Raw genomic sequence first — 26,016 nt, forward strand, 5'->3', positions numbered from 1 at the left:
CAGTCGTCGTGCTGCGATTTTGTCGGAAACCGGCATGTCGCCACAGTACCGCATTACAACCACTACAGATTACAGCATTTTGTTTACTGAACATCAGCATTCCCTGAATGCTGAAAACGTAAGATAACGCACCTAAACAGGTGAAAGAAATAACCGTACCGAAATAATATTTCGGTAATAAGCTACTGGAGTTCGTCACACCATTTAAACATGCGGTCATGATACAACGAAGATATACTAATTTGAATGTAAATGCGAAATAATTAGTAGAAAAGGCTTAGGTGTGTTTGGAAGATTTCCGCAGACAATACTTGTATTGAATACAAACTTGAAAGTGAAGAGTAAAGCGGTCATTACTGCTGTCAGCTGCAAATACCGCGAGTAAATATAACACATTTGTTTCGAACAAGATAGGATACATAGAGCATTCCTGCGACATTTTGCACTGTTGTGCAGATATTTTTAGTGCAATACAGACGCAAAGTTAAAAGGGGATAAAAAAGCAAACGAACTGCAATTACTGTATAAAGAGCCACCACAGATCACAGGTCCCTTATATCAAAATACTGAAATAGTATCCCTGAACAATCTCTGAAATTTTTTCGGTGGATTTCAGGTTCACCGTGTATATCACGTGAGGATCGTGAGAATACTAAGACAGCAATTGCAGAGACAAACGTTTTTCCTCACTCGCTTTATTCGTAAAGTGGACTAGGGCACATAGTAGCTGATGGCGGTACAAAATAACCTCCACTATGCCCTGTACAGTAGACTGCGGAATATATCCGAAAAACAGCGAACAAAGAGTAGGGGTAACATAGATTTCAAACAAATTACAATTTTTACTGAAACAATTTACAGATGCCAAGCATATTAACGTAGGAGTGCCTCAGGGCATCACCTCAGAACCAATATTGTTTCTGATATATATCAGTGACTTCCTAGACAGTGTTAAACATAAGGAAAAAAACTTTTTGCTGATGACAAGCAGAGAAAGCAAATGAAACCATAGAGAATATTTATATTTGGTCATCATACAACAATTTTACACTGAACGTAAGGATAACAAACAGCATGATTTGGAGCTATTAGAGCGAAAATTATTCTGTTAAATCCAATGTCGATGAAAATTTTATAGATTGTACATTAAGCACAAAACTTTTAGGAATTAATATTAACTGTCACCTGAATAGGAATAAACAGACAACTACACTAGCAAAGAAAAAGTCATAAACACGCTATATCCTTAGAGTCCTGTCTTCAGTAGGAAACAGATAATGCCTTATAGGTACATTCCATTGCAGCACCACGAATTAGTACACGCCTGCATTTGGGCAATTCTTGCAAATTTCACACACCTGTGGCTGGAAGGTAGTAGTTAAGGGATCGATTGGCACATGGGACGGCAACGCACGCAATGTTGATATTTTGGATACGATTCTGCGAGGCAGCTTTACGACATCACTCGCAAGCTAGAAGGCACGGGCCGGTGGGGACTGTACACAAATGTGATGTAATCAGGGCAGCACAAGGCACCGGCGAGATGTGAAGAACCCATACATTGCAGTCACAAGAGCGCCTGTTGACCTGTGCGTAGGGGCCAAGGAGGGCTGAGGAAAGCTGACGTCGTAGCTATCAACGAGCACTCCACCTGCCGCCCTGCAAAGGAACTACGTCGGAGCCGTAGGGAAAAGACGTATAAGTAAGCGATCCCAGGGGCTCAAATCAGGCAGTCGTGTCGCCATTCTGTCTGCGTCTAGAAACGGAGGGAATGACGCTTGTTTAAGCTGCAGGCCAACCACGAGGACCTTTTGGTGATGGATATCGGCGACCAACCAGCCCGCTGAATCTACCTCCAATCTCCGCTGCAGGGAAGCGTCTATGCTGTGGCGGGGCGCGTCGCACCTTGGAGCTACACCGGCGCGAGGAGCGAGAAGGCTGCTAGCCTCCGCTCTCCGGGTGGCATCGTCCAGCGAACTGCAAGCTGCTGTCCGCTGCGGCGGGGCCTCCCGGGCGCAGAGCTGTTAGCGAGCATTGAACGAGCTGCCTGGGCGGACGGCCGAAGCTGCTAAGGCTTACTACAACGCTCCCCTTAGGCGCTCTAACTGGGGTCCAGAAGTCGTGCTTCAGCGAACAGTTAGCCGTGTTCTGGGCCACGGGCACAGTTAATGCACGCGACGGCCACTTAATCTTGGCGTGAGTAGGATTGCTACATCTGCAAGGCTGGGCAACCGGACGCCGACATTGTTAACGAGACCCAGAAAATATTAGATACAGGCTCCCGGGTAGATGCCATTTTCCTTGACTTCCGGAAGGCGTTCGATACAGTTCAGCACTGTCGCCTGATAAACAAAGTAAGAGCCTACGGAATATCAGACCAGCTGTGTGGCTGGATTGAAGAGTTTTTAGCAAACAGAACACAGCATGTTGTTCTCAATGGAGAGACGTCTACAGACGTTAAAGTAACCTCTGGCGTGCCACAGGGGAGTGATATGGGACCATTGCTTTTCACAATATATATAAATGACCTAGTAGATAGTGTCGGAAGTTCCATGCGGCTTTTCGCGGATGATGCTGTAGTATACAGAGAAGTTGCAGCATTAGAAAATTGCAGCGAAATGCAGGAAGATCTGCAGCGGATAGGCACTTGGTGCAGGGAGTGGCAACTGACCCTTAACATAGACAAATGTAATGTATTGCAAATACATAGAAAGAAGGATCATTTATTGTATGATTATATGATAGCGGAACAAACACTGGTAGCAGTTACTTCTGTAAAATACCTGGGAGTATGCGTGCGGAACGATTTGAAGTGGAACGATCATATAAAATTAATGGTTGGTAAGGCAGGTGCCAGTTCAGATTCATTGGGAGAGTCCTTAGGAAATGCAGTCCGTCAACAAAGGAGGTGGCTTACAAAACACTCGTTCGACCTATACTTGAGTATTGCTCATCAGTGTGGGATCCGTACCAGGTCGGGTTGACATAGTGGATAGAGAAGATCCAATGAAGAGCGGCGCGTTTCGTCACAGGGTTATTTGGTAAGTGTGATAGCGTTACGGAGATGTTTAGCGAACTCAAGTGGCAGACTCTGCAAGAGAGGCGCTCTGCATCGCGGTGTAGCTTGCTGTCCAGGTTTCGAGAGGGTGCGTTTCTGGATGAGGTATCGAATATATTGTTTCCCCCTACTTATACCTCCCGAGGAGATCACGAATGTAAAATTAGAGATATTCGAGCGCGCACGGAGGCTTTCCGGCAGTCGTTCTTCCCTCGAACCATACACGACTGGAACAGGAAAGGGAGGTAATGACAATGGCACGTAAAGTGCCCTCCGTCACACACCGTTGGGTGGCTCGCGGAGTGTAAATGTAGATGTAGATTCCGGTATTCGTGTTGGTGATGACCCACGCACGCTGTGCGGCGCCATCGCCGAGTTCATCGCAAGGTCAACCGTGTACCTCCGATGTAATAAAGTCATTCACACACTTGTCTGTGTTTCTCTGCATGCTTTGGCGTGAGTTATCCCTCTCTTCCAAACAGTACCTCTAGGTCGTTCAGACGTATTACAACCCCTGAGCCCTGGGGGCGGGGGCTGTGACACTAGTCTTATGTGCAATCCATCTATAGCAACATAATAGTTTTTTTTTGGTGTATCATACACAAAATATGGCACAGTCTTCAAAAAACAGAAATGCACCATTAAAAACGATAAATAAAAATAGTAACCCAGCACTCTATAAAGCTCTGTTTCAGCACGTGGCGATTCAAACTGCTCCATGTGAATACATCTTATACTCTGTTATGCACATCAAGAACAACATCAATCCTTATCTTACAAACAGCAGTATTCACGATCATGGAACAAGTGCCAGACTAAACTTACTTTTGGCGCGAGTTAACAAACGAAAAACCCAAAACAACAATTCCTCAAGGGAATGAAACTGTACAATAAACGGCCCAAGGAGATTAACGAGACAACTAAAATTCATATATTTAGAACGTCAGTGAGACACAGTACTTAGGGAAAGGCAGATTTCGGTGTGGACGGCGCCTTACTCAGTTACCGTTGGTTGCTCGGTTTTTTTAATCACGTTCACTTTATTTGGAACCAACTGCATATAAGGTTGACAATAAGGAACAATTATCAAATGTGACTATTAAGACAATATCTAATTAAAAATTCTTTAGACAAATTGCATTCATGGCTGAAGGCCTTATTGACCAGAAATTCAAATTATCTGTCGGCTCAAGGCCTCAATAGTAATAACTCAAAAAACAATTTGACGGCTGAAGGTCTAGATAACAAATTCTTACTAAAATATTATAAAAAAGGACAATCATTTTAAGAGACGATATCTAATTAAAAAATTCTTAAGACAGATTGCATTCACGGCTGAAGGCCTTATTGACAATCATCACATTCTGACCAAATCAAGAGAGAAGTAGGCCTCAGACAGTGCTCCAAGAATCGACCTGGGAAAGTCGCTCAACTTCGTAAACAACGAGGCAGGCAACCAAGAGTTGTATTCACTTAACCGGATGGCAACTCAAATTAGTGACAGCTTAAACGCCAGCCAACACTCTTGCAACATCTACCTAATGTCTGATAACCAACAAAACGATGGAATAACCCAGGCAAGGTGGAACTGGCGGAAGCACTGAGCCTTCTGAATCTGATGTTCAGAACGTCCAGAAGCAGAAGGACCCACTATGACCAAAGTAGTCCAAAAGAAACAAATATCCGAACCACAATCAAGGAGGCTGTCGAACTACACGCCTTACTGCACAGCAGCGGCAAGGCGAGGAAATGTATACTGCCGCGAAAATACGGTAACCTCCCGGGCAGGTAACTGGGGCGTTAGAGGCCACTAGGTAGAAAAATACCGCTAGTTGAACTTCATCATTAAACACAAGGAATTCAATGATTAATAATAAAAGATGGAGGATGGATAATTAATTTCGCCAACTCCAAACACTCCACTCGTTGCTCTTCGTCTCAGCGACCCTGCGAGCAACAACGCAGGAACAAACGGCGTGATCTCAAAACAGTGGAGGTTTGACTACTGGGTTGATGTTCACTCAACTCAAACGTCCTGCGTCCGGTGGAGAACGAGGTTGTGGCCCTCGCAACTACAGTCCCTCGATCCAGCAATGCCTGCATGCCGCCAGCAGTCCCGGCATGTCCTCACGCTGCCGGACCTCACTGCTGCTTCGTCCCAACCGAACTCCCGACACACCCCAGCCGGAAAACACTTGACGTCCTTCCAAAGATAGTACCACGGTACTAGATATCGATAAACGCTGCTGCTGCCACTCGCAGACAGACAACGCTAGCAAACGTTGTGGCGCCAGTAAACACAAGAAGAAAACGAGACGCACTATCCCTTTTACACGATGCCAACCTACCAACGGCATGAACGCGAGCTGCACATGGCTCAGTCATTCAAAGCGTGCCTCTTAAATAACTCATACTACAAAGTCAACGATTATTAAGGTTACACAGACTACGGTATGGTAAAGATTAAACTTATTTAATAAAAAACTACTGTCATTCTAAAGTAAAATCTTGCCCCAGGATATCTGATGTATATGTCTGACCACTTTCAATTTTATTTACTGGTGAGACGCCAACTCTAGCTTTCCAGAAGAGTCAAGGGGATACCAAGAGGAATTCTATAAGATAGACAAATGTACCATCAAGGTCCTGATGCCAGCCAAAAGTGTGTGTGTGTGTGTGTGTGTGTGTGTGTGTGTGTGTGTGTGTGTGTGTGTGTGTGCGTGTGTGTGTGTGTGTGTGTGTGCATGTGTGTGTATGTGCAATGCATTGTAGTGCAGCATGTGGCTGTGTGTGTAGTGTCGGCAGTGGCCAGTGATGACTTGTGTGCAGATTTGTATAAAAACAACGATCACAAAACATCAAAATTTGTAACAACACAGGTTAATCTAGACCTACATCATATAATATTTTTGCGTGCATAAAATAGTTAAGATTTTAAAGATTTGTTTCCTTTATCACTAAGTATGACCTGTCTGCATTCATTTTGCAAATGGCCTATGGATAAAGAAACACGTAACAAACCAGTAAATGTTGCTGTTCTGAGATCCTAGAAGACTTTGCGGAAGTGTTGTAGCGCGAAAGAGGAAGACCACATCGTCAAGGTCAGAAAACAAAGCAGCAAAATCAAACCAACTAATATGCTTGGATAACTGTTTCTCGGTTTTCTTGCCACGTCATACTTGTTTTCCTGCCACGTCATACTTGTTTGTTTACTCAAGTTTTCAATGACTTCCTCTGTTCTCATTGTCAAGAGTTAAATATCGTGCTAATATGCCACGTAGTACTTTTACATTAGTTCAGCCAACTACATGTGAGAGTAGCACACGCCGTGGTTAGCTATTTAGTTGTGTATTCATCCATAGATCGTTTAGAAAATGGTGTCAGGCTTGTCGTCATAACTGAGAAACGAAAGACTTAAATTGAAAAAATTAAACAATTCATGAGTATCGTAATAAAATCTTTAGATTATTGATTTTTATCACATCATACTATACTATACCCCCCATGAACCATGGACCTTGCCATTGGTGAGGAGGCTTGCTTGTCTCACCGATACAGATAGCCGTACCGTATGTGCAACCACAATGGAAGCCTATCTGCTGAGAGGCCAGACAAGCGTCTGGTTCCTGAAGAGGGGCAGCAGCCTTCTCAGTAGTTACAGGGCAACAGTCTGGAAGACTGACTGATCTGGTCTTGTAACATCAACCAAAACGGCCTTGTTGTGCTGGTACTGCAAGCGACTGAAAGCAAGGGGAAACTGCAGCTGCAATATTTCCCGAGGGCATGCAGCTCTACTGTATCGGTAAATTATGATGACATACTCTTGGGCAAAATATTATGGAAGTAAAACAGTCCCCATTCGGATCTCCGGGAGGGACTACTCAGGACGACGTCGTTATCAGGAGAAACAAAACTGGCGTTCTATGGATCGGATCTTGGAATGTCAGCTCCCTGAATTGGGTAGGCAGGTTAGAAAATTTAAAAAGGGAAATGGATAGGTTAAAGCTAGATATATTGAGAATTAGTGAAGTTCGGCGGCAGGAGGAACAGGACTTCTGGTCAGTTGAATAAAAGGTTATAAATGCAAAATGAAATAGGGGTAATGCAGGAGTAGGTTTAATAATGATTAACAAAATAGGAATGCTGATAAGCTACTATGAACAGCATAGTGAATGCATTATTGTAGCCAAGCTAGACGCAAAGCCCACACCCACCACAGTAGTACAAGTTTATATGCCAACTAGCTCCGTAGATGAGGAGGAGATAGAGGAAATGTATGTTTAGATGAAAGAGATTATTCGGATATTTAAGGGAGACGAAAATTTAGTAGTCATGGGGGACTGAAGTTCGATAGTAGGAAAAGGAAAAGAAGGAAAAGTAGTAGGTGAATATCGACTGGGAGAAAGGAATGAAAGAGGCAGCCGCCTGGTAGAATTTTGCACAGAGCATAATTTAATCATAGCTAACACTTGGTTTAAGGATCATGAAAGAAGGTTGTATACGTGGAAGAGGCCTTGTGACACCGGGGGGTTTCAGACTGAATATATTTTCATAAGACAGAGATTTCGAAACCAGGTTTTAAATTGTAAAACTTTCAAGGAGCAGATGTGAACTCTGACCACAATTTATTGGTTATAAACTGCAGATTAAAACTGAAGAAACAGCAAAAAGGCAGGAATTTAAGGAGAGAGGGCTTGGATAAACTGAAAGAACCAGAAGCTTTAGAGAGTTTCAGAGGGAGCATTAGGGAACGACTGACAAGAACAAGGGAATGGAATACAATAGAAGAAGAATAGGTAGCTTCGAGAAATGAAATAGTGAAGGCAGCAGAGGATCATGTAGGTAAAAAGACGAGAGCCAGTAGAAATCCTTGGATAACACAAGAAATATTGAATTTAATAGATGAAAGGAAAAAAATATAATAATGCTGTAAATGAAGCAGGCGAAAGGGAATACAAACGTCTAAAAAGTAGATCGTCAGGAAGCGTAAAATAGTTAATCAGAAATAGCTAAAGGACAAATGTAAGGATGTGGAAGCATATATCACTAGGGCTAAGACAGATGCTGCCTACAGGAAAATTAAAGAGACCTGTGAAGAAAAGAAAACTACCTGTATGAATATGAAGAGCTCAGAAGGAAAACCAATCCTAAACAAAGAAGGGAAAGCAGAAAGATGGAAGGAGTGTATAGAGCGTCTATACAAGGGAGATGTTCTTCAAGGCAATACTGTGGAAATGGAAGGGGACTTAGATGAAGATGACAAGGGAGATAGGCCGGCCGGAGTGGCCGAGCGGTTCTAGGCGCTACAGTCTGGAACCGCGCAACCGCTACGGTCGCAGGTTCGAATTCTGCTTCGGGCATGGATGTGTGTGATGTCCTTAGGTTAGTTTAAGTAGTTCTAAGTTCTAGGGGACTGATCACCTCAGAACTTAAGTCCCATAGTAGTCAGAGCCATTTGAACCTGGTTTTTTTTTTTTTTTTTTTTTTTTTTTTTTTTTTTTTTTTTTTTTTAGCAAGGGAGATATAATACTGCCTTAGGAATTCCACAAAGCACTGAAAGACTTAAAACAAGGCCCCGTAAGTAGTCACATTTCGTTAGAGCTACTGATAGCCTTGGGAGAGTCAGCCATGACAAAACTCTTCCATCTGATGAGCAAGATGTATGAAACAGGCGAATATCCTCAGACTTAAACAAGAATGTAATAATTCCAATTCCAAAGAAAGCAGGTGCTGACAGGTGTGAAAATAACCGACATATCAGTTCAATAAGTTACGACTGCAAAATACACACATCAAAAAAAGTTTTGTATCACCTCGGTTCCGAGAGTTCCGGAACCTATACAGAAAATTTGAATAGAGATCAACATAAACATCATGTCCACCCTTTTTATTGCTCGTGAAAACCACACATTGCATGTTGTACCACCATACAGCTGTACACATCGGTACCTCTAATACCCAGTAACACGTCCTCTTGCATTGATGCATGCCTGTATTCGTTGTGGCATACTATCCACAAGTTCATCAAGGTACTGTTGGTCCAGATTGTCCCACTCCTCAACGGCGATTTGGCGTAGATCGCTCAGAATGGTTGGTGTGTCACGTCGTCCATAAACAGCCCTTTCAATCTATCCCAGGCACGTTCGATAGGGTTAATGTCTGGAGAACATGTTGGCCACTCTAATCGAGCGATATCATTATCCTGAAGGAAGTCATTCACAAGATATGCACGATGGGGGCGCGAATTGTCGTCCATGAAGACGAATGTCTAGCCAATATGCTATCGATACGGTTGCACTAGCGGTCGGAGGATGTCATCCAATTATCGTGCAGCCGTTACGGCGCTTTCCATGATCACCAGCGGCGTAGTCGGCCCCACATAATGCTACCCCAAAATAACAGGGAACCTCCACCTTGCTGCATTCGCTGGACTGTGTGTCTAAGGCGTTCAGCCTGAGCGGGCTGCCCCCAAACACGTCTCCGTCGAATGTCTGTTTGAAGCCATATACGACACTCATCGATGAAGAGAACGCGATGCCAATCCTAAGCGATCCATTCGGCATGTTGTTGGGCCCATCTGTACCGCGCTGCGTGGTGTCGCGCTTGCAAAGATGGACCTCGCCATGGACGTCGGGAGTGAAGTTGCGCATCGTGCAGCCTATTGCGCATAGTTTGAGTCGTAACACGACGTCTTGTGGGTGCACGAAAAGCATCATTCAACATAGTGGCGTTGCTGTCAGTGTTCCTCCGAGCCATAATCCATAGGTAGCGGTCATCCACAGCAGTATTAGCCCTTGGGCGGCCTGTGGGAGGCATGTCATCGACAGTTCCTGTCTCTCTCTGTATCTCCTCCATATCCGAACATCGCTTTGGTTCACTCTGAGACGCCAGGACACTTCCCCTGTTGAGAGCCCTTCCTGGCACAAAGTAACAATGCGGACGCGATCGAACTGCGGTATTGACGTTCTAGGCATGGTTGAACAACAGACAACACGAGCCGTGTACCTCCTTCCTAGTGGAATGACTGGAACTGATCGGTTGTCGGACCACCTCCGTCCAACAGGCGCTGCTCATGCTTGGTTGTTTACATCTTTGGGCCGTTTAGTGACATCTCTGAACAGTCAAAGGGACTATGTCTGTGATACAGTATCCACAGTCAACGTCTATCTTCAGGAGTTCCGGGAACAGGGGTGATGCAAAACTTTTTTGATATGTGTACTTTCACGAATCCTTTACAGAAGAACGGAAAAACAGGTAGAAGCCGACCTCGTTGACGATGAGTTTAGATTCCGGAGAAACGTAGGAAGACGCGAGGCACTATTGATCCTACGACTTCTTATAGAAGGGAGATGAAGGTAAGGCAAACGCACTTTTATAGCATTTGTAAACTTAGAGAAAGCTTTTGACAATGTTGACTGGAATATTCTTTTAAAAATTCTGATCGTGGCAGGGGTAAAATATAGGGAGCGAAAGGCTATTTACAATTTGTGCAGAAACCAGATGGTAGTTATAGGAGTCGAGTGGCACGAAAGGGAAGCAGTGTTTGAGAAGGGAGTGAGACAAGGTTGTAGCCTATCTCCGATGCTATTCAATCTGCATATTGAGCAAGCAGTAAAGGAAACAAAAGAAAAATTTGGCGTAGAAATTAAAGTTCAGGGAGAAGAAACAAAGACTTAGAGGTTTGCCGATGACATTGTAATTCTGTCAGAGACAGCAAAGGACTTGTAAGAGCAACTGAATGGAATGGACAGTGTCTTGAAAGGATATAAGATGACAATAAACAAAAACAAAATAAGAATAATGGAATGTAGTCGAATTAATTCAGACGATGAGGAGGAAATTAGATTAAGAAATGAGACATTCAAAGTAGTAGGTCACTTTGGGACGCAAAATAACTGATGACGGTTGAAGTAGGGAGGATATAAAATGTAGACTGGCAATGGCAAGAAAAGCTGTTCTGAAGAAGATAAATGTGTTAACATTGAGTATAGACTTAAGTGTCAGGAAGTCCTTCGTGAAAGGTATGGAGTGTAGATATGTATGGAATTCAAACATGGACGATGAACAGTCTAGACAAGAAGAGAATAGAAGCATTTGAAATGTGATGCTACAGAAGAATGCTGAAGATTAGATGGACAGATCACGTAACTAATGAGGAGGTAGTGTATAGAATTGGGGAGAAGAGAAATTTGTGGTGCAACCTGACTAGAAGAAGGGATCGGTTGGTAGGACACATTCTGAGGCGTCAAGAGATCACCGGTTTAGTACTGGAGGGAGCGTGCGGGGTAAAAATCATAGAGGGAGACTAAGAGATGAATGCAGTAAGTAGATTCATAAAGATGTAGGTTGCGGTAGTTACCTGGAGATGAAGAAGCTTGCACAGGATAGAGCAACATGGAGAGCTGCATCAAACCAGTCTTTGGACTGAAGACCACAACAGCAACTATAGAGAAAGCTGAGTCAGCACCTCAACGCAATGAACGAGATGTTGGGCTAAAGGAAATGAAAAGAGGTTAGAATTACGCACCACAGATCCTGGGCAAAGGATTTTACAGGGAGGTTCATTAAACTATGAAAGTTAACAGACGAATGACAGTTGTTTATTTTTTAATAATTTTACCTTTTACGCTTTCCTTCTCTGTGTTATCTAAATAATCATTGAATTTGTAGTAATTATTTAAGATGTATACTTCAACTAACGTTTTTAACGATTGGGTGGTTGATTCAGGGGAGGGGATCAAATAGCGAGATCATCGGTTCCGTCGGGTTAAGGAAGGATGCGGAAGGAAGTCGGCCGTGCCCTTTCAAAGGAAACATCGTGGCATTTGGTGAAGCGATTTAGAGAAATCACGGAAACCTAAATCAGGATGGCCGGGTGCGGATTTGAACCGTCGTCCTCTCGAATGCAAGTCCAGTGTGCTACCCAATGTTCCACCTCGTTCGGGACGTTTTAAATGTTTGGGTTTTAGTTATCTTTGTAATCTCCTTGGGCAATCTATTTTACAATAATTTCTCCATTGTAGAAAATAATGTTATATGTTTTATGTTTATTTAATCTTGCTAAATGTACGTTTAGTCTGGATCTCGGTCCATAATGATGAATGGTAATGTTTATGAGATAATTGCTTTTGTTCTTCTTGGTGTGTATAACAGACTGGCAGATTTACTAGTGCAGTTACAATTCCCAGTTCTTTAAAAAGATTTTTGTAGAACAACCAGTTACCATTTTGAGTCATTATTATAAAGGTTTTTTCTGTCTCTTGAAGACTGTGTGCATGTTCTGTGCATTGGACAGCCAAAAATGACTCCATAGATAAAGACTGAGTGCATATAGGAACAGTATGTAACAGCAACCAATTGCCTGTTACACACTAAATACAGGACTTTTATGACACAGTATACTGATGACAATTTCTTGGCTATTATATTTGTGTGTTCTTTCCATTTCAGGCGAACGTCAATATTAATTCGTAAAAATTCCTTATTTAACACACAACCTATGAAATTTTCATCCACATTTAATTTTACACAATTATTTGCCTCATGAAGTAGATATTCGTAGTGTTGATGTTCGTGGGTAACAGAACTCACAAGGAGATGATCCCCAACGGTGGGATCGACTTTTTAAAATCATCTATACTCCTATGTAGGTTAAGATCACAGGTATTACAACTGCATCCATTCACCCTAGTGGGCCCTCATTTACGAGTAACTGACAAAAAGAATTTCGGCGTATTGCCTAGACTGGTTGAGTGGTGTAATAGATAGGGTGGGAGCTAATGATGTGGGAGGTTGTAGGTACTAATCTCGTTAGTTCTACTGATTTTTTATTTTTAAATTTTTATCAAAGTGACTGATCATTATTTCTATTAAATTAATTGATTTGAATGTATTTTTTTATTTCCATTCCTTTGTCACATCATTTTAACCATAATACCAACTTCTTCATTTGCTCTCATTTTTCTTCCTATCATTCTTTTTCCTATTGAAATCTTTGTCTACGTATTTTTATTTAATGTTGTATATTAATTTCGATATTACTGCTTTTTCGTCCAGGTTATTGCATTCATTATATATATTCCTCATTTTGCTTGAATTTCGTTTTACTTATAAACCCTTCTTTCGTTCAAATCTTCATCTACTTTATTTTGTCCGTAGTGCGATAGCAATGTAGGCTATGTTTTAAATGTTTCTGTGTCGATCACCATACAAAAAATTGCATATCAATATTAATAGATTGCTTCGTCTTGTTTTTAACCGATGGATCAGAATTTTCAAATAATGAAACATTGTAATAGATAAATATAGTCAAATTTACATTCCCAAAATTTCGAGTAGGAAAACAAGGATATAAAGAAAAACTGAAAGCCCGCATCTCGTGGTCGTGCGGTAGCGTTCTCGCTTCCCACGCCCGGGTTCCCGGGTTCGATTCCCGGCGGGGTCAGGGATTTTCTCTGCCTCGTGATGGCTGGGTGTTGTGTGCTGTCCTTAGGTTAGTTAGGTTTAAGTAGTTCTAAGTTCTAGGGGACTGATGACCATTGATGTTAAGTCCCATAGTGCTCAGAGCCAGCCAAAAACTGAAACAAATGAAAATGTTACTATGGTGATTAAAATGTGACAAAGGTATGGGAAAAATTACATTCAAACCGACTAACTGAATAAAAATAATGAACAAAAAGTCATTGAGAAAAAGATTTGAAAATAAATACATTTAATGAACTTGACGAGATTCGAACTCACAGTCTCCTGTCTGTGATGCCCATACCCTATCCATTACACCACTGAGTCAGTCTATGTAACCCAAGTTTTTATCGCTATTGAGCGTCACCCAAAACTACGAAACTTTTTTCGTCAATTACTCGCAAAGGAGGGCCCACAAAGATGAATAGCTGCAGGGGTGATATCTGGAATCTTAACCTATATCATCGTACATTTGTTTCCAAAACGTCGATCCCTCCTCGACGGCGAGTGTTCAATAGAGGCATGGGTATCGCCAGGAGCGCTCCAGAGAAATGTGAAACGACCGTTATTATTCTCTACACGCATAAATGATCTCGCGGAAAGGGTGGGCAACAAGCTGTGGTTGTTTGTTCATGATGCTGTGGTGTACGCGAAGGTGTCTAAGTTGAGAGACTGTCGGAGTATACAAAATTACTTGGACAAAATTTCTAATTGGTGTGAAGAACGACAGCTAGCTCTAAATGTAGAAGAACGTAAGTCAATACGGATGAGTCGGATAAACAAACTCGTAATGTTCGGATGCAGCATTAGTAGTGTCCTGCTTGACACAGTCATATCGTTTACATATCTGGGCGTAATGTTGCAAAGCGATGAAGGAACGAGCATGGGAGGTTTGTGGTAGGGAATGCGAATGGTCGACAATGGTTTATTGGGATAATTTTGGGAATGTGTGGCTCGTCTGTAAAGGAGACATACAGGGTGGTCCATTAATCGTGACTGGGCCAAATATCTCACGAAATAAGCATCAAACGAAAACACTACAAAGAACGAAAATTGTCTAGCTTGAAGGGGGAAACCAGATGGCGCTATGGTTGGCCCGCTAGATGGCGCTGCCATAGGTTAAACGGATATCAACTGCGTTTTTTTTTAAATAGGAACCCCCATTTTTATTACATTTTCGTGTAGTACGTAAAGAAATATGAATGTTTTAGTTGGACCACTTTTTTCGCTTTGTGATAGATGGCGCTGTAATAGTCACAATCATATGGCTCACACTTTTAGACGAACAGTTGGTAACAGGTAGGTTTTTTAAATTAAAATACAGAACGTAGGTACTTTTCAACATTTTATTTCGATTGTTCCAATGTGATAAATGTACCTTTGTAAACTTATCATTTCTGAGAACGCATGCTGTTACAGCGTGATTACCTGTAAATACCACATTAATGCAATAAATGTTCAAAATGATGTCCGTCGCCGCGCAGGATTAGCCGCGCGGTTTAAGGCGCTGAAGTCATGGACTGTGCGGCTAGTTCCGGCGGAGCCGGCTGGTGTGGCCGTGAGGTTCTAGGCGCTTCAGTCTGGAACCGCGTGACCGCTACGGTCGCAGGTTCGAATCCTGCCTCGGGCATGGACGTGTGTGATGTCCTTATGTTAGTTAGGTTTAAGTAGTTCTAAGTCCTAGGGGACTGATGACCACAGATGTTAAGTCCCATAGTGCTCAGAGCCATTTGAACCATTTTTGAGTGCCGGCGGAGGCTCGAGTCCTCCCTCGGGCATGGGTGTGTGTGTTTGTCCTTCGGATAATTTAGGTTAAGTAGTGTATAAGCTTAGGGACTGATGACCTTAGCAGTTAGGTCCCATAAGATTTCACACACATTTGCATTTTTGATGTCCGTCAACCTTAATGTATTTGGCAATACGTGTAACGACATTCCTCTCAATAACGAGTAGTTCGCCTTCCGCAATATTCGCACATGCATTGACAATGCGCTGACGCATGTTGTCAGGCGTTGTCGGTGGATCACGATAGCAAATATCCTTCAACTTTCCCCACAGAAAGAAGCCCGGGGACGTCAGATCCGGTGAACGTGCGGGCCATGGTACGGTGGTTCGACGACCAATCCACGTGTCATCAAATATGCTATTCAATACAACTTCAACCGCACGCGAGCTACGTGCCGGACATCCATCATGTTGGAAGTACATCGCCATTCTGTCATGCAATGAAACATCTTGCAGTAACATCGGTAGAACATTACGGAGGAAATCAGCATACATTGCACCATTTAGATTGCCAACGATAAAATGGGGGTCAATTATCCTTCCTCCCAAAATGCCACACCATACATTAACCGGCCAAAATCGCTGATGTTCCACTTGTCGCAGCCATCGTGGATTTTCCTTTGCCCAGTAGTGCATATTATGCCGGTATACGTTACCGCTTTTGGTGAATGACGCTTCGTCGCTAAATAGAACGCGTGCAAAAAATCTGTCATCGTCCCGTAATTTCTCTTGTGCCCAGAGGTAGAACTGTACGAGACGTTCAAAGTCGTCACCATGAAATTCCTGGTGCATAGAAATATGGTACGGGTGCAATCGATGTTGATGTAGCATTCTCAACACCGACGTTTTGAGATTCCCGATTCTCGCGCAATTTGTCTGCTACTGATGTGCGGATTATCATTTGTTGCAGGTCGTGGTTGACGTTTCACACGTGGGTGAACACTTCCTGTTTCCTTAAGTAACTATATGCCGAACGGTCCGGACACTTGGATGATGTCGTCCAGGATACCGAGCAGCATACGTAGCACGCACCCGTTGGGGATTTTGATCACAATAGTCATACATCAACACGATATCGACCTTTTCCGCAATTGGTAAACGGTCCATTTTGACACGGGTAATGTATCACGAAGCAAATATCGTCCGAACTGGCGGAATATTGCGTGATACTACGTACTTATACGTTTGCTACTATTACAGCGCCACCTACCAGAAAGCGAAAAAAGTGGTCCAACTAAAACATTCATATTTCTTTACGTACTACACGAATATGTAATAAAAAATTGGGGTTCCTATTAAAAAAACACAGTTGATATCCGTTTGACTACGGTAGCGCTATCTAGCGCGCCAACCATAGTGCCATCTGGTTTCCCCATTCAAGCTAGACGAGTTTCGTTCTTTGTGGTCTTTTCGTTTGGTGCTTATTTCGTGAGATATTTGGTCCGGTCGGTATCAATGGACCACCCTGTATAGGACGCTAGTGACACCTATTCTTGAGTACTGTTCGAGTGTCTGGGATCTGTACTAGATCGGATTAAAGGTAGACTTCGAAGCAGTTCAGAGGTGGGTTGCTGGATTTGTTACCTGTAGGTTCGAAAAATATGCAAGTGTTACGAAGATGCTTCGGGAAATCAAATTTGAATCACTGGAGGGAGGACGATGTTCTTTTAGAGGAAGACTATTGAGAAAATTTAGAGAACCGGCGTTTAAAGCTGACTGTAGAATGATTCTACGGTCGCCATCACACATTTCCCGTAACGACCACGAAGATACAAGAAATTGTGGCTCGTATGGAGGCATATAGAAAGTCCTTTTCCCTCGCTTTATTTATGAGTGGATCAGGAAAGGATATGACTAATAGTTGTGCAGGGTACCCTCTGCCGCACACCGTACCTTGGCTTGTGGAGTATGTATGTAGATATAGATGTCGGTACGACACTCATCTCCTGTCTACAGAGAAAGTCGTTGAAAGCTTGAGTAAACAACAAAGAATGATGTGTTATAAAAAATTGAGAAAATGTATCCAAGAATATCATCGTGGAAAACTAAGTTCTCAGTTAATACGCTGTTCCAGTATCATAATAATAAAATTATAAACAGCCGACCAGTTGCAATGGATAAAGAAATTCTTTACCTAGGTTTCGACAAATATAAATTTGTCTTCTTCAGAAGGTAGCCTAAGGACAATGAACAGCATAGCTTACATTAGAAAAGTATGAAACTTATAAGCCAAGAATAAATTTTAACACAAATTAGAGAACTTTTGCATCACAGAAGTATGATAACGACGACTGGTACTTACAATTTTACATTAGTAAGGACTAATGTACCATCGCCGTTTTTACAATTGTCGGCATAGATCCATGTGTCAAAAATAAAATACAACCCTAGAATTAGGGTTTGTCAGCTAAATATAAAGTAGCTCATGGATCTTGCAACGCTCACAACCGACTGAGTGTAATTGGCAAGCGTAGTTACTCTGAACACAGGGCAGGTGGCGCTCGTGCCGAGAACCATGTGCCAGTTGGCACATGTGCAATATTTCTCTTTAAACTGTTATCTGTAGACATCACCCGCGATTGGTTTTACAATTCAGGGGTTTACAAACTAACATGTAACAACTGTCTTTCATATTATATTGGTCAGACAGGCAGAGCTGTGAAAACAAGAAATAAAGAAAGCGAATATACACAATTCTACTTTTGCTGAACACCTACTGATAGCCAGTCATACGCCAAAACATTTAGAAGACACTGACTGTTATCCTACACAGAGAAGACAAAGGGCGTAGATTATATCTGTGGGAAGAGTTACAAATTTTCAAACATCTTGAGCTCAAGGACGGTAATATACTGAACGACCAGTTGAACCTTGCTTGTAGACAATTTTTTTCAGTGCTTTAAGCTCACTACACCTTATGTAATGGTGCTTTTGTCACTATGTATGTTTGTTACTACATCGGCCCTTATGTGATTTTGTCTGGCTCTAAAATTTTGGTTTTTCCCTGAGAATGTGTATTAACAGGATCGTGTACCAGTGTTCGTAATTCTTTCTTGACAAGAGCCATTATTGTCAATTTTAAAGTTCTGACATGTATACCGTTTGTGGGCTTCACTAACATAGTAATGTAATTTTTTATATTTTGGCTGTATATGCCACTGGGCGCAAGTTTCTCGGCGTAAGCGCCACGTGCCCTTTTTTGGTGTATAACTACATTATTTGTACCAATGCTCCCATACTGTTATGACGTGAGTGTTAATTTCCTTCTTTTTTATTGTTACTCTACCTAAGGACGTTATTAATATTGATAATTTACGCCAATTGGCACATGTTTCTCGGCACGAGCGCCACCTGCCCTGTGTTCAGAGTAACTACGCTCGCCGATTACACTCAGTCGGTTGTGAGCGCTGCAAGATCCATGAGCTATTTTATATTTACGTGACAAACCCTAATTCTAGGGTTGTATTTTATTTTTGACACATGGATCTATGCCGACAATTGTAAAAACGGCGATGGTACATTAGTCCTTACTAGTGTAAAATTGTAAGTACCAGTCGTCGTTATCATACTTCTGGAATGTAACATTTCCCTAAAAATGGTTCTGAGCACTATGCGACTTAACTTCTGAGGTCATCAGTCGCCTAGAACTTAGAACTAATTAAACCTAACTAACCTAAGGACGTCACACCCATCGATGCCCGAGGCTGGATTCGAACCTGCGACCGTAGCGGTCACGCGGTTCCAGACTGAAGCGCCTAGAACCGCACGGCCACACCGGCCGGCAAGAGTTCTCTAATTTGTGTTAAATATTATTCTTGGCTTATAAGTTTCATGCTTTTCTAATGTAAGCTATGATGTTCATTGTCCTTAGACTACCTTCTGAAGAAGACAAATTTATATTTGTCGAAACCTAGGTAAAGAATTTCTTTATCCATTAAAACTGGTCGGCCGTTTGTAATTTTATTACGTGAAGCCGTTGCTGTTGTGCAGCTATGTTTAAAATATTGATGTTCCAGTATCAATTAAATGGTGTGTACTTTGTGCAGAACCTAGTGCGAGAGAGTAAATGGATAATTTATGACGTGCGGTTAGTGGGGTGAGAGAGAGAGAGAGAGAAAGAAACAGAGAGAGGATTGGAGAGGCCAGACACGGCCGAGCGGTGTCGGCCCGGCCGGTAAGCCGCGTCGCGCCACGTATTTCTCCTTCCATTACGGCACGGCGCATGTGCGCAAGTACGCGCGCCCGCTTTCGACCCAGAGCCGGCGGCGCGGCGGCGGCACGGCCGGGACCTTGGATTGCCCCCCACTCCCGAGCGGCCGCCAGACGGATTTCGAGGAGGAACCCAAAACTGCGCCGGCCCGGGTTTGCCGACAGCGGCGCAGATGCGCCACGCGCCGCCGAGGTCAGCACGTCGCGCCGCGTCGCCCACGTCGCGTCTGCGTGGCCGCGACACCCACCGCCCGCCACTCCACACAAACACCGCACAACGCTCCACGAGGCTTTCTAGTAACACCTTTTACCGGGAACCCCGATTGGAAGCACCGTAGCAAAACACCAAAATAAATTTATTTTCGTCTGCTGAGCGTATCGCACTCCGGCAAGAACAGTGACACGACACAAAAATGCAATACTTGTGGAAAAACAATTTGAATAATAGATTATACAATTCTCTAATTCAATAGGACAAGATTCCTTTAAGTTTCAAGTAAGTATAATTCCATTATACACGGCCCAATCACATTACAGACAATCGGAGTGGCCACTTTTTACCACTTTTTTTATAAATATTGGACACAAAATAAATTACAAATCACAACATACCAACAACATTGCAACATTTTACTCCAGCAGTTACTAACTGCTTGGAAATGTGAAAATGTATACTAACTACGACGCGTTAGAGCAAAATTTCAATTTTAAACCCGGTACGAAGTGACACTGTCATTCAGTATAACTTACGACCAGTATTAAAAGAAAAAAGAATTCTTCGTACCACAGGAAAGTAGTATCACACGAAAGTTGTGAACAAATCAATGAGGATTTGCAGAAGATAAATGCGTGGTGTAATGACTGGTAGTTATCTCTCAATATTAGTAAGTGTAATCTACTGCGTATGACAAGGCGAAAATCCCCATTAATGTATGACTACAAAATAAATGATCAGTCTTTGGAAGCGGTAACATCAGTCAAGTATCTGGGTGTGACTATTCGAAATGATCTCAAATGGAATGATCAGATTACACAAGTAACGGGTAAGGCGAACTCTAGATTGCGGTTTATTGGTAGAATCCTGAAGCGATGCAGTCCTTCGACAAAGGAAATAGCTTACAATACGTTAGTCCGTCCAGTCTTAGAGTATTGTTCGTCTGTATGGGACCCTTACCAGTTAGGTCTGATTCAAGAGATTGAGAAGGTCCAAAGAAGAGCGGCAAGATTCGTGACTGGTACATTTAGCCATCGGGAGAGCGTTACAAATCTCATAAAAAGTTTGAAGTGGGACACACTTGCAGATAGACGACGCGCTAAACAGAAGGGGCTGCTCTCTAAATTCCGAAATCCAACCTTCACCGAGGATGTAGAGCATATATCATTACCACCAATCAAAGATAAGGGAAATAAGAGCTCGTACTGAGGCGTTCAGACAGTCGTTTTTCCCTCGCGTGATCCGCGAGTGGAACAGAGGGGCGGATATATGACTTTGGTGCGAATTGTGCCCTCCGCCACACACCGCTTGGTGGCTAGCGGAGTATATATGTAGATGTAGATGTAGATAACGCTCTGGGTAAATTTAGATCGTACCAGAAGGAAATCGGGTGTGAATAAGAAATAAACCAAACGGTGTTAATTAACTAGTGCAGGTTTTCTTTGAAATATCGAGATATTTGTGTCGACCTTGCATCGTTCAACTCAAATTACTGTCGTCGAAGCTCTCTTCACAGCCAACGCAATTAAAGGATAATCACAAGCCTAAGAGGTTGTAGGAAGTTGGAAATCCAACTTAAATACTAACTAAAAATCACACGGCTAATAAAACGGTTACTTTTAGCAGAAAATAGTGCAAGTAGGTGAACCGGCAGCCACTTTGAACAAAAGTGGTAAGTGGTACAAAGATACCCTACTTACTCCTCGGTTCTACAGCCCTTGAAGGGCCTTGGCCTGCATCACAACATCCTGCCATTTTATTCGATCCATGGCTTTCCGTCTCCATTCTCTGACACCCAGCTTTTTCATGTCTTTTTTGTTTTCTGGGGTCGTCATCTAATATCTGTCCGGCTTATTCCTTTGCTACCATTCGCAACAATTGATGTTTTGCAGGGGGAGATTGTTAATCTTCCGCCCAACCATTTGGGGGGTTGCTCCTTACAGCTCACAGGTTAGCTGGCTCCATGTTCAGGGGAGCATCCTTAGCCATTGTAGATCCCTCTACCAACTTCAAGGCAGCAGGTGATTTGTACTGGGTTTATTCCCTTAGGAAGACTGGCTTCACCATGCCTCTAGAGCCCTCCCTGCCCTATGTTGTAGGATGTTAAGAATGATAAGGGAGAGGGATAGGCTTAGGATAGGATGGGACAGTAGACAGGTCGTTGTGGGACACACTTCGTCTGGCTCCTCCCCATTGGCCCGTCCGGCGTGGGTGGACCTGCTGGTAGCTACGCTACCGCCGAAATAGCCCTCTGGATCCAGAGCACGCAAACCTCCTCGCCCGCACGGACAGTGCTACGTTAAGACGGTGTCCCCTGAGGAGGACATAGATACCCTGCTTGACTGCAATATGGTCACCACCTCATGCTCGACGTCAACGTGTAAAACCCACTCACAGATGTCAGGTGGCAACACTAGCACCGTGGGACTGTGGAAAACAGTGTGGCCGTTGTAATGCGGAAACTGAGCGATTTATCTGACCTCCAAAAGGACATGATCACTGGCTTTCAGGCCAAGGATGGAAGCATTTCCTAAACGGCTAAATTTGTAAACTGTTCGTGTGCCGCCGTGGTGGTGCGAAGGTGTGACTGCGAACAGATGAGGAACTGTTGAGCAGCTGACCGCCCATGGACCAATGGGCTATCAACAGTGTTCAGAAAACGATGATGCGTAGGGCCTCTGCTGCAGGGGCCCGTTTCGTGCACCCATGCTGACTGCTGTTCATCAACGACGAAGGCTGGTATTTGCACACCAATACCGCAATTGGAAGTATACTGAGGACGACAGGTGATCGCTTCAGATAAATGACGTTTCATGCACGATCAGACACATAACCGTTGGCGCGTGCGGCGTGAAACGGCTGAAAGGAAAAAAAAAATTGCAACAATCGACGGAAGGGTGCAGACCGAAGCATAGCGCAATGGTCAGCGTATAAACCTGACGTGCAAAAGCAGGTTCGTATCTCGTCAAAGGTAGCGAAATCTAATCAAGGGAGTTTCATTATTAATTTTACTCAGTTAATTGGTTTAAATGTAATTTTTTTATTTCTAATACTTTTCCCCGTCATTTACGTCGCCGTATTTTTTTTTTTTTTGTTTGTTATAATTTTTCTTTGTGACCTTGTTTTTTCGTTTGGAATCTATCTGTATCCCCTATAATCTGCAACCAAGTGCCAGTGAGGAGTGCTCATCGATTAGTAAAGCGGCAGCTTGTATAGCCTTTGTGAAGACAGTTTCGGGTAACCAATGATACAGAAGAAATTAGTCTGCTATTAGCGCTGAAAATGAATTTTTCTATGTTGAGTTTGCTCGTAGATGCTAGCTTTACTCGCCGAGGAACAGAGTGATGTAACAATAGTTCTGACGCAGATTGTTGACCGCTTTTTACTCGAATACATTGCACGCCACGAGATTGTGGTTAGGTTAGGACATGAGTTACAAAACGGCAGTTCAGTCATTGGTCTCTTAAAATCAGCTGTCGACAGAGCATCGCATTTCCGACATACCGTACATCCCGGCGGCCACTTCCAACATTGCTCCGAGTTACACATTAACAACATTTGTGAAATCACACGCCCTGTTTGTCACCTATAACTGAGCGGAAGTCAGCAGCCAATGCTGTAACACTGTAGCGGTGACAGATGTCAGCTATCAAGTAATTTTAATCGAACTATAGTTCAAAGTCATTTACATACTCCTGAATGGAACAGGGGGGAAAAGTGTGGCACAACGTGACTAAAAGAAGGGATCGGTTGATAGGACACATCCTAGGGTATCAAGAAACCGCCAATTTGCTAATGGGAGGGAGTGCATGTGGTTGAAATTGAAGAAATCTAGGCTCGGGTATAGTAATCAAGTTCAAATGGATGCAGATTGCAGTAATACAGAGTTGGAGTGGCTTGCACTGGATAGATTAGCATGGACAGCTACATCAAAAGTCATCAGACTGTGGCCATAACAACCCCAAGCTTAAAGATATATTTATGATGTCCTTTCTGCGTTATTAATTCCTCACGATAAACTGGTTACCATTTTAATTTTTCCAAAATATTGTTGTATTATTATCTGCATCGGCTTTGAATCTCTGTTGCTATGACATGTAATGGTGTCCTCAAGCCGGAGGTCAGTTTCTTTAGCGAGGTGCGTTGCTAGGCATGTTCAGGTCTTATGTGCTCTACACTCACTTTCCTCAGGAGATTTCTTTAGTTTAACGTGGACTCCGAAGGAAGGCGCAGCTTAACATTTTTCACATTAACAAAAATATTGCCTGTGATGAGAAAAGCTGTAAATGACATAAAAATTCATAGGAGATACTGACAAATGTGGTCCCGTCCTTTTGTTTAATAGCCTAACACTTACCCATCGCATTACACAATTGTGAAAGACGTCTGTCAATCCTTGACTTTAAACAACTAATTTCATTTTGCTCATGTACTTTATTGTTGTTTCAGATCGTCAGAAGACTCTAAATAAAGAATTTGTGCAGCCTGGTCTTAGCCATTAATTCACTCCACAGTTCTCCTACCTTTCAATAATTGCATCAAGAAGTTAGTTGAAAAATCGAGAGTAAAATTGTTCTAAATTTCAAAAGCTTCGTATACTCATCTAATTACACATACAGTGTTTCTTGGCTGCATTAAACGGATCCAATAATTAGCAACGGATTTTTTTTATATTCTCAGTGTTATAATCATTATTATTGTCTCGAGTGTGGTGTCATTGTAACTGCTAAGTATCTCAACTAGCGGTGTGACTGTTACACCATAATAACTGACTCATGGGAAATAGAAAAAAAAGGGAGATCATGATCAGCGTGCACTGATCGGAATTTTGGCTTGAATATTGTGAAGAGCAGGACATTTAGAAATGTTAGCAAGTGCCACTGTTCTCACGTCAGTTTCTCTACCTCACTTTATTGCCGAACTCTTAACCCATTACGGGCCAGCATTACATTAATGGCACACATGACAGAAATGGACTTCCACATATTTTTCGGGTAAAAATAACTTCTATAATCTTGTTATACTTGTGTGAGGATTGTAAAACATATCTTCTTTCATTCTTATGTTGGTGACTGTGAGGAGCAGTCGAATACTGGGAACCACGCGCAATTGTATTTAAACAGTTTGTCTACAGCCTGAATCTCATTATACCACGGATTTGAAGTAAGTATAACTATTACAATCATTTTCAGTTCAGATTCGAAAACTGTGTATAGTTCCTTAATGAACTAACAGCCAAACGTTGTGTATTTACATTCATCCAACAAATTTTTTATCATCTACATCTACATATATACTCCGCTAGCAACCAAGCGGTGTGTGGCGGAGGGCACAATTCACGCCGAAGTCATATTCCCCCCCCCTCCCTCTGCTCCACTCGCGGATCAGGGCATAGGCTAATCTTTCTGCCTTACATAAAGTAACGCCAAGCCCTAATAAGACAACTTCATTAATTTTTACGTATTATTCTATTGTGTTAACTGGTGTTGTAATTTTCTTAGAGAATAAATATTTTGGGGGACTGGTGAGAGAAAATTGTATCCCCCATTTCTAAAAATAAGCAAATAGTGAAAGATGAGATGATCTGTTTCTGTGCAAATGGCATGACAGGTCCGTTTTTTTCTGCAGTATCATATAAAAATCTAGCAACTAACGTTGAAAGATATTTTCAGCAATCAAGGAAACACAATAAATTCCTTCAGTTCTCCATCCTGACAGAATACAAGGACATGGGTGGAACTGGTCGAATGGATCAAAATATGAGTCAGTACACGTTAAATATGCGCAACTGGAAATAGTACTGGGCTCTCTGCAGTTGGTTATTGGAGATCACTGTACACAATGGTCGAATACTCTATCGCAAAAGTGGAAATACTATCGCTTATGTAAATTTTCGAACAGAAGTAGTGCAGGTATGGCTGAGGAGGTATGCGACGACGTCGAAAGAACCCTGACGAAGACCGTACTCCATTACTGTAATCGATGAGCTCCAGATTGATGGAACTCAAGAGAAGAAGATGTATGGTAATAATCTGTAAGGCATCAATGCAGAAAAAGTAATGTGGGATTATGTGCTGACTGTATTGTTGCCTAATCATACCAAGCAACTGTTGATTTTGTTTTTGATTTCTAATCTATATTCATGTTTAATTTATCTCTTTCAGTGTGTTTTCCTCTCTGTAGTGTTTATTGTTACAAATATAGCACGGTACCGACACATTTTATAAGACTGCTTGTACTGAACGTATGTTTGTATCACCTCTCCTCCTAAACCACTGGACCCAACTTC

The sequence above is a fragment of the Schistocerca nitens genome, chromosome 4, assembly GCF_023898315.1.
Source record: "Schistocerca nitens isolate TAMUIC-IGC-003100 chromosome 4, iqSchNite1.1, whole genome shotgun sequence".
NCBI lineage: Eukaryota > Metazoa > Arthropoda > Insecta > Orthoptera > Acrididae > Schistocerca > Schistocerca nitens.